Raw genomic sequence first — 11457 nt, forward strand, 5'->3', positions numbered from 1 at the left:
TCAATTATTTTTAACGTGAGCAAAGCCGGGTATGTATGTATATTTGGTAGTATCAAAATTATATAATCATAAAAACTGTCTAATCCCGATTAAAAATATCTAATGCATAAATGCGTGAATTAGCACATGGGTTGCCATTATGAACAAATAAGAAAGTGTGTGAAATTCAAATGCGTTTGAAATTGGAATAAATCTCGAAATATCGACAAAATACTAAACGGTCACCGACGATTTGTCTATATACCTATATAGTCTCTCTATGGTAAATTTAGAGCGAACAATTAAAGGAAGCTGTCGCTCGGTTCAATTTCCGGGAAACAGCCTCGCGCCAAGAAAGACAACAATATTACTGTATTACCTACAAACTATAAGCCGGCCACAACTTTTTCGAAAATGTACGATTTCAATTAATTAAAATCCAGACCTGCGTGGCCAATTAACACGTCCTGAATTAAATACTTTTTGTACCAGAATAAGAATATAACGTTCATAGCAAACGGTGTTAACCAATGATGTTAGGTATATTACATCATTGGTGTTAACATAGTCGCCGGTGTGGGTTTTTTGAAACAGTGTTTCTTCTAAAACTATTTATTACTATAGCTACTAATAGGTAGTTGGATTTCATGGGCATTTCAACTTAATGTTAGATAATAATAATATATTCAAATAATATTAACTATCGAAAAAAACGCCAATCCCGGGATCGTCAAACTTTATTCCCGAAATCCCGGGATCAAAATCTTGGCTCGAGATTGGATTCCCTACATACGAAAATACGACATACAAAAAAGATTTTTATAAATTAAAACTTTAAATCAATTCTACAATACCAAGGATTCATAATCTTTTTAATAGTTCGTATATTGACATGTTTAATAGTTCAGGCACTCAATTATTTAGGTACATGTACATTTTTTGTTGACTACTCGGTAGGTATTTGATGTTTTTTTTACAATTTTAAATATTAATTTTACAAATTATACCCAAGTACATTGTATGCTGTTGATATACATTTAGGATATATTGCAATGTTTCTCAACTGGGGGTCAAAGGCCAAAAATCAACGTTAGGGGGCCCACAGGAAACTCTAGGAGTGCCACAACCTGAATAATAATTCGTCGGTGTTTTGTAAAAAGGGCGAATCAACCATTTTGGCGAAATCGAGTTTTTAATGAAAATACAATATGTACCCCACTAGCTTTGTTGTGTAAAAACGGCGAATTTTTATCTCCACAGGAAAGTACTTAAAAACGATAATCGACTAAAATTAAATTAATTAAAATTACGAAATAAAAAGCAAATGTGACATATTAGGCCATTTAAAATATTATATAATAATACATAATATAATGACAGTATTCTTTCTAAGCTTTATTATAAACTTGTTAGATATTTATAATCATCTACAGGTAAAAAACAAATAAATGTCAAAAGTTAAAAACCCTCCTCCTGTAAAGTAGCATTTTGGTTGATTCGCCCTTTTTACAAAACACCGACAATATGTACAGTACGATATTAAAATTCGATAAGTTTGTAAATGTACCCCTACTTTGTTCATAAAAATATCTTAAAATTATTTTTATTAAAAATAGAATTTGTAATTTTAAAATTAAGGGTACAAGTGGTATGTTTATTTTAATGATTTTCCCCGCGCAACTATTATGGGTTAACCAAAGGAAAATATTAGGCTAAGGCCACATAGGTAGTTGCCTTGCTTAGTGGCTACGTGCTAGGTGACACATCTTAGCGAACGGAAGCACACTACACGCTTCGCGCCTCGCTACGTGATTATTAATCACCCAGTGAGTCTCCCGGCGAACAAACGTGTTGGTTAATTTTATTGTGTCACCTAGTGATTTTGCAAGATGGAGGATGTTTAGAATATTTCTTCAGTATGACAAACGTCAAACACCGTATATTTTGAAATTATGAATGACGCATGGGCCGTAGTGTGCCCATAGACGAAAAAATATTGCGAGGCAGAGAGATGCGAAAGGATTTACCTTACCATAATGTTACAACAAGTTGTTCCTCGGGTGTTATAGAACATCTGAAATGCGTATCAACCTTTTGTAATCCCTCTTTTAATTTGCCCAACAACAAGTCAAATGTTTCCTGTTTTATTCTCAAATAACTAAAAAAAACTATTCATCGTATTTTCGAAATTCTTTGTAGGTTGAAACTCTCCAAGAGTACTTCGAGATGAATTGACATTATGCACTCAACTCTAATTCGAGACTTTCGAAATTTTAAAGTTAATTCCCTGTGAGAAGTAGCTTTCTGGTAAGTTTTGAGAGTGACATCGATGTTGACTTGAGCGCTCCCAAATGTCAAATGAATTTGTACCTAAGCACGTAGCGTGCAATGAGGCAGTAGTATTTTTAGTAGACAAGCATAGCACCTAGCTTTGCACTAGCGAAGCACCTAGCTATGTGGCCGAAGCCTAAAACTCTAAATGGGCCACAGGTCAAAAAAAGTTGAGAAACACTAACTTCTATGATATACAACTGAAAGATTTTATTATTGTCGTACTGTTTCATTATTGTAAGTATTATGTATGCGCTCCCTTTATAAATTAAGTAGGTACTTATTAAAACTGTTGTCCATGCGTTTGTTGTTTATAAACAAATTAATTAATTTTGGTCAAGATGAAAATCATATCGACGACTTCCTGGTTGATGTTCCGATGTTTTAGACCAGTACTTCTCAAACTGGGGGGCGCGGCCCCCTAGGAGGACCTGAATCTCCTGCCAGGGAGCCGTGAAATATTTCAGCAATTAAAAAAATCATAGGAACACTATTTGCTAAATCCTTAAAATATGATCATATAACGTGGGCAGCACTAATAATTGATGATTGCATTTAATGAACGAATTTTGGATAGGGCGACGGCAAGAATATCCGTCAATCGCCAAAAGCAACATTGTTAATCATAATTACTTTTGCGACAACATACATATGCGAAACACCATTTTTATCATTACTGATAATAAATAATAAACACAGGTTGTGTTTTTCAACAGAGACTTTGGAGCAAACCCTGAATTTCAAACATTGTACCTGATATTGATGTATTATGTAAAAAATATGCAATCACACCCCTCTCATTAAATTGTTGTTTTCAAGTTAATTTACAAGTTACTCGTAATTTGCTTTACAAGCAAGTAAATGACATTTATTATTTTTAATAAAAATGTACCCATAATAATAATGAATGGTAAATAAAGTACTGTTGGTCACTAAAGACTAAATTTTTCTTGGGTTTTTTTATCTGATTTCGGGGGCCGTGCTATAAAGTTAGAGAAGCACTGTTTTAGACTACCCACACAAACAGAAACAAAATAAAGAGTAATCTAAAACTGACACAATTCAGTCAAACGCTACCTGTTTATCCATTAGTCAATAGATACATTAAATAATAATTATTATGACGACACTTTTTTCAAAGTTCAGAACGTCTGACACTTGGAAAACGGCGGAAGAGCGAATTTGTCGTGACATTAAAAAGAGCAACGCGAATCCAAATAAGAGCAACATTAAATATAAATGCATATGCTACCTCTCAATAAGGAGACAATGACTGCGAAGACCGTTGATTATGCTAAGCTTAAAATAACGGAATCGTAATGTAAGATCAGTCGACTGTCGCGATAAGTTGCTCCCGACACAATAATATCAATCCAATAAATCGATAACCACGTCAAGTCTGCATAACTATACGGATATAAAACTACAATTTAGAATTAACTATTTTTTTATTCAGCGAATAATTCACAAGATTTAAGAATGCATTCTAATTATTGAACATACATAATTTTGAAAACACTTCTGAGAAAATATATTGTAACCTATAGAAAAAATCTTTTTTGAAAAAAGTAAGACACCAGGAATCTTAATTTTTTCAAAAATATTTTTATACTTTTGGCGCGTTTGTGAAAACAGATCAGAGTGTATTTTTAGCATGTGACAAAATTGCGCGCGCCGATGCAATACAATTTATTATTATGATTATTTAGTAAAATCAGTTAAAAAACAGTTAATATTACTTACTTATGTATTTATATACCAATGTACCTAAATGGTCAATACATAATTGAACTGCCATGTGCTTATAGAATATAGAACAATAGATAATACGGCGATTGCCCAAACCTGTGATAAATTATTATTGGCATAAGTAGGTACTTATAAGTTTTATGATTTCTGAATATACCTAGATATAGCATGCAACATTAAGTAGATATACCTAGGTACCTACCTATTATGTAATCGCGCATAATGTGACACTCTCCCAAAGTAACACCAATCAATACCTACGCATCTAGGTAGGTACCTATGCTTATATAAATTGTTACTTATTTATAGGTAAGTATCTATACAATTTATAAATTTACCAGTTAGATAGTATAATAATATGAAATTTATAATTTACTTTTTTGTTGAATACCTACAAGTCTTAATCAGTTAATATATTGGTATATACCTACCTATATAGGTACATAACCAGTAAGTACCTATGGCAATTCAGATCCTGTAAAATAGTGAAAAACTATCAGTGGCCATGTTGAGTAAATCGACATCAAAGGACCTACGCAATTTCTTGTAAACTCTGCATACCTAGGTACTTGTTTTTAACATTAGGTAGGTGTATCTATGTATAATGAGGTCTCATTTTAAAATGATTCTTTATTACTAATAACTAGGTATATGAAAATATTGATACGTAGGTAAGTAGGTTTTATTGAAGTTAAGATTTTGTGACATTATCGTATTATTTTGTTTAATTGTGTAAAAATAATTTAACTGCCTACAAATAAATATCATTTTAATTTGAATATGCATTTAATCAAAACTTTATTAATTGTATTAAATATCTTTCTTCAATTATTTTATCGTATTTTCTACTTACGTATGTTATTGGCACGCGGGATAATTTTTTTTGTTTTCTTATTTTTGTTATGTTATGCCAAAGAAGTATAACTTCTAACGCGCGTACATAAGTACACACATCGATTTTTTTCTATTGGTTAAATTATATTTTCTCAAAAGTGTTTTCAAAATTATGTAAGTAGGTATGTTCAATAATTAAAATGCTACATTCCTAAATCTTCTGAATTATACGTTGATAACAAAATAGCAATTAAAAATTATTAGCAAGTTCAAGTTACAAACAAAAATCTTGGGGTGATCCGTGACATCGGTTAGTAATTAAAGTAATACCTACTTTGATTTAAAATACAAAAGCCGATCGCCTAATAGTAGCTCAATTTGGGAAGCGCTTCAATGAGTATTAAAAAAAGACAAATAGTTAAAATTTGTCGTAATTAAGTATGACTCCTTTAGCGTAGTGGACTAAGAGCGTGGGCGCGATACCCGAGAGATGCAGGTTCGATTTTGTCAGTGTTTTCAAAATTATGTATGTATCTACAATCTTGAAATTTAATTGTGATCGTTATGTACTGAAGAGTTTGTGATTCGTATCTATATAACATTATGCTTTGTAAAAAACAGTCATAATTCGTAAATAATAAATATAAATTAAAGAAAGTGACAGCTTTCTAATATAAAAAATATTACCTAAATACTGATTTCAACTCTTATAATCTCATATTTATAGTAAAATAATGTAACGATCTTCATATTTTAGAATTTAACGAGGCAATTAAAAAGTAATATTTTGGGAGCTAGGTGTGTTGAATGACAGTTGAACGTCAATTTTATTAACAAGTGGAAACCACATTTCAACACGGTTGATCAACTAAGTTGAGGTTATTTCTAATTTCCGTTCAACATTCGAGTGCACTGGTTGCCTAGGGCCTAGGCTAGTAACCACGGTCATTTGTCGCTATTTTGATTAAGACACTTGATTCAACTTTAATCGATACGTGGGAACATACCTTTTGATTTATTCTGCAACATTCAACAAATAGTTGAACGACACGTGAGAACGCTGTATCGTACCGGAGCATATGGATTCTCACATAAGTAGGGTATATATGCAGGGCACACATATTTTAGGAGGAATGGTTGATAGCCACAGAAAAATTATTTCTGAGTTCCCTGTTGATAGCCGTTCGCCCAACCCATTGGGTCTTTGCGCTGGATCAAAATAAAGATAGAAAAGGCAATATACATTTTTTACCATCCGTGGGCTAGAACGCGTATTAAAGAACGTGTATATAGAACGTATTTATAAGTATAGGGGCGGCTGCCCCACCAACTAGTTACTAGTAACTAGACCAACGTGTGACCAACTTTATTGAATTGAAATAAACAATACATTATGAACTTTTTGATAGCGCCCCGTTGGTCCGAATTCCTGGAGCGCCGGCCTAATTTATATAAATACGAAGTCATATGGGTTCAATCACGCAGCTGGTCAAAAAATGTATCTTGTTTTTGTGTGTTTAATCATGTAGGTACAACAATCCAATAGAATGAGCGAATGGCAAACAACTATTGCTCGTAAAAAAACATGTTAATACAACCTCCACTCTGTGGAGGCCCATAATATGCTCTGCTATGCTCGAACATTGTAATTTCGTTTACTTACTCATTGATATCACCTATATACCTATTACATATGTATTTAACTGAAATAAATACTGGGTATGTTTCAAACTACTAGTAGATTGTATCACCTATCTTCCATATACGTATAATAAATAACCGTGTTAAGTAGGTGTATAATATGTAATAACTACGTAAATTGTGGCTTAAATTTTGTAATCATATAAAACATGTAGGTACCTACCTACCTATATTGGATCAGAATATTATTATATGTTATAAGTAGTATAAGATAGTTATATTTATTTTACCTGTCTTATACAATCATTTTTGAAAATTATTATCGTTTGGGACAGGTAGACAGCCGGCTTGGATTGCTATCGTTATCAGCTTATTGTCACTAAATGAAAACACTTGTTCGAATAATGCACACTTCCAAAGCAAATTTGACATCACAGCCGGCACTAGTTGCGAATTCGCAAACTCTATTGTCGAAAATCGTAAACTGTCACTTTTGACAGCCGTGCAACTTATTAATAAAACACATGCCACAATAATACATCGAAAAACTTTCGATAAAAGCAAGACAACTGCGGCCACTGAGATTCATCATTGCTACTGAAACGTATAAAGCAAGTTTTGCAAGCAATCCTAGAGACAACTAGAATGGCCTGGGTTTGTTGAAACGGTAAAAAAGAGTTGTGGGGGCCGCTTGGCGTCGTACATTAAATTTACTTCTTGCGGATCAGCTGTTCTATAGACATCAGATGTTACTGTCTAAACACATCGCTTCGGTTTCACATATTATAAACGTTTGTTGCCCACTATAGTAATGAGTAATGACAAATAAATAATATTATTGAACATACATAATTTTGAAAAACACTTCTGAGAAAATATATTATAACCAATAGAAAAAATCTTTTTGAAAAAAGTAAGACACACGGCAGGAATCGAACCAGCATCTCCTGGGTTTACGCCCCAATCCGCGCATTATCCACTATGCTACGAGGTGACATACTAATGACAACAAACTTTAACTATTGGCCTTTTAATACCTGCTTATCAGCGTTCTTCCAAATAAAGCTACTATTGGCAATCGGTTTTTGTTTATTAAATCAAAGGTACCTACTACTTCATAATCTACTGGATAATGCGCGGATTGGGGCGTAAACCCAGGAGATGCAGGTTCGATAATGCCGGGTGTCTTATATTTTTCAAAAAGATTTTTTCTATTGGTTATAAGTTATAATAATATTTTTTCTCCGAAGCGTTTTTCAAATTTATGTATGTTCAATAATTTGAATGGTACATTCTTAAATCTTGTGAATTATTCGTTGAATAGATTTGGGGCTTTATGTAAGTATTATTTATGAGTAAAATTATATATCAATAAATAAATAAATTTTGTGAATGTTTAGTTGATAAATAATTATTATTATAATTATATTAATTTCTGTCTCAATGGTACCTACATGTTAAACCAATAAGCGGCTCTTTTCCTGAGTGTGTAATTTAACAAGATAATTAAAAAACTAATAGTAAATAATATTAATAATTACAGAATGAAGCAATAAAATAATTTTAAACCAGCGGCGCTCCAATAAGCGGCGCTTTTTCTGAGTGTGTATCAAGATAATTAAAATAGTAATATTAAATAATATTAATTATTACGAAATGAAGCAAAAAAAATATTTTAAATCAGCGGCTTTCAAATAAGCTCCCCTTTTTCTGAGTGTGTAATTTAAGGGGATAATTAAAAGAGTAATAATAAATATTATTAACAAGCTGAAGTACCCGGCTTCGCACAGGGTCGCTTCCTAGATACATTTATCTTAGATATTTAAAAAATAATAAGAACTAATTATCTTTTTAATATTAAAATATCTGTGTAATACAATATGGCAATATGAAAGTAATTCTAATAGGAGTAAAGGTCAAACAAAAGAACACTAAATTAAAATCGAGTCCAAAATATGGAAACGTTATTAATAGTATATTAATTTGTAGTAAAAAATTTAAATTTGGATAGAACAAACAAACAACAAACTTTGTATTTTATATAATACTAATTTAGAAACCTTCGCAGGTGTGCGCACAACAACTGACAAAAGTTTCATCGCAATCGTATGAATGGTATAGTAACGCATACGAATAGAAGAAGAAGATGATGGTTGTACTAATTCAGAAACCGTCGCGGGCGTGCGTACAACAACTGGTCAAAATTTCATCGCAATCGGATGAATGGAATAGGAACGCATACAAATAGAAAAATATAAAATAGAAGAAGAAGAATATGGTTGTACTAATTCAGAAACCTTCGCGGGTGTGGGCATAACAACTGGCAATAGTTTCAGTGCAATCGGATGAATGGTATAGGAACTATATGAATAAATGAAGATAGAATGAACAAGATGGTTGTATCAATTCAGAAACCTTTGCGAACGTGAGCACAACACTTGATCAAAATTTCATTGCAATCGGACGAATGGTATAGGAACGCATACGAATAGAAGAAGAAGAAAATGGTTGTACTATTTCAGAAACCTTCGCGGGTGTGGGCATAACAACTGAAGAAAGTTTCATTGCAATCGGATGAATGGTATATGAACCATACGAATAAAAGAAGATAGAATGAAGAAAAAGAAGATGGTTGTACTAATTCAGAAATCTTCGCGAGTATTGGCACTACAACTGACGAAAGTTTCATTGCAATCGGATGAATAGTATAGGAACCATACAAATAAAAGAAGATATAATAAAGAAGAAGATGGTTTTTCTAATTCAGAAACCTTCACGAGTGTCCGCACAACTGACGAAAGTTTCATCGCAATCGGATGAATGGTATAGGAACCATACGAATAAAAGAAGATAGAATGAAGAAGAAGATGATTTTTCTAATTCAGAAACGTAATAAGGGCCGTTAGTTAAAATTGTCATAATTAAGTATGGTACCTTTAGCACAGTGGTCTATGTGCATGGGAGCGAAACCCTGAGATGCAGGTTCGATCCTGCAGTGTCTTACTTTTTTCAGTAAAGATTTTTTCTATTGGTTGTAATATAGTATTTTCTCAGAAGTGTTTTCAAAAATTATGTATGTTCAATAATGTAAGTACCTAGTTTCGTATGTGTCTGTATATGGGCAATGGTATCTGAACAGAAGTTTTATATTTATTGTTTTAATAATGTCTGTGATTTCACTAAGAATTAACAGGGAATAATATTAGAGTAATCAATGCATAAATTAATGATATAACAAAGCTCTAATTTACAACTAAATCAAAATATGTTTTTAATAAAATGGAAATGTTATTTTAACAATCTATGCGTTCACTTCAATGCGGCCTCAGGTCCAATAATGAGAATGGTGACTGACAAAGTATTTAACGTAACAACTCTACACAAGCGTTATACAGCCAAAACTATTTAAAATTATTATTTAAAAATTTTAAAAAATTAATGAGATATAAGTACTTACTGGTGAAATCTTACTCCACCAATACGTTTATTCTTCGCATTTCCATTATTTCTACACTTTAAAACAGAACAATTAATAACCATTTTGGCTTTATTCTAAGTATAACAGAAATCAGGAGAACGGTTCACGTCAAATTGAATAAAAAAAGGCAAAGTGAACAATAAAATGTACGCACAATCAAATTCTACCAAACATTTGCAAACTGCCTGTGTACAACCTGCTTACCATATTTTGAGGCATTTTTGAGGCATATTTGCATGCCTAGAGTGTGCACTATTTTTGTCAGATCTCCACAGCCTACCTCTACCCTTTGTCAATCGTTTATGCATGCCATTTTCATTTATATATGACACTTTATAATTTATTGGTATTCTAAGACGCATACACTGTTTATAAAAAACTAGATAAGTACATATTAATCATCTCTACTACCCCTTGGTTATAGGAAGTAATAAATTTATCAAAAACACAATACGTAAATACAGTTTGTAGCCGAAAACCAACACCATGCATTTAATGGTTAATACTTAAATCTCAACAGTCACTGATTTTAATCTGACAGATACGGTAGCTCAAATAAATGACAATAATAAAGTAAATATAGTAATATTGTAGGAATTAATGAAATTAATAGGACCGTGGTGATTTTGTTCCATCCTTTGCAGTCTGTAACACTAAATTGTATAGATATATTATCTACACAGGCATATTATACTTGTTTGGTTAACATTAACAAAATGTGTAGTAAAAATTTTCTTCATCGCCCAGTTACAAAACGTCAGAATAGATAATATACTAATAGAGAAATCATACTATAAAAATAGACAGTTCATCGTTTTTATTCAATATTTTGTTAACGCAATAATTTGTTGGAAAAACAACTTTTTATTTTAGTGATTCATTATAGATGTTTTTTTAGTTTTTACCATGTTTTATGTTCGTTGAAAGTATAAAAAATATAATATTAAGTAGGTAATACATTACCTGAAGACTCGGGTCCCTCCAAGTTTATAGATATCAGACTTTAAGTCAACTAATAAACTACAACAAACACAACACAAATCAATTTTCCAAACGTTATCGAAGTAACTGAAGTTAAACGTCAAATTATTACTCGACCAGTGTTGCCATCTTTTGGTCATATAATTATAGTACGCTAACCACGAAACTATAGTACTAGGTACGACAATAATTATTATAGTACGCCCTGTCTTCGGTAGAAAATGACGTTTAAGTAGGTTTTTTATTTCTCGCAAAATGACGAAAATGATGAATGATGGAAAAGGAATTCGGCAAATATGCACCGGCACATTTTTTAACTCTTCTGACAAATAAAAATATTAGTCCCGAGAGCTCTGTATTTTTACTTCTTTCAAAGATTTTTTTCTCAATTCGCCAAATTTTCCTCTAGGTACTACCAATAATTATAATATTTCGAAGTACCGAATTTATATTACGTATAGCGT

The 11457-nt window shown here is 32.1% G+C and overlaps 1 protein-coding gene across 2 annotated transcripts in view; it reads right to left on the bottom strand.

Moving 5' to 3' along the window:
• Positions 1–11117, bottom strand: part of LOC147079929 (WD repeat-containing protein 47) — a 228462-nt gene extending 217345 nt beyond the window's left edge. Inside the window, exon 1 of one of the 2 annotated variants that reach the window (XM_085946755.1) lies at positions 10976–11117. The gene's annotated coding sequence lies outside the window, so the exon portion shown is untranslated. Of the gene's footprint in view, positions 1–6824; positions 7134–10975 lie in introns of those variants that run through there. The other variant, XM_085946762.1, reaches the window with a different exon arrangement.
• Between the last annotated feature and the right edge of the window lie 340 nt (positions 11118–11457).

This window comes from Rhyacophila brunnea, unplaced genomic scaffold (assembly GCF_057557595.1).
Source record: "Rhyacophila brunnea isolate RB1 unplaced genomic scaffold, BYU_Rbru_1.0 scaffold_1, whole genome shotgun sequence".
NCBI lineage: Eukaryota > Metazoa > Arthropoda > Insecta > Trichoptera > Rhyacophilidae > Rhyacophila > Rhyacophila brunnea.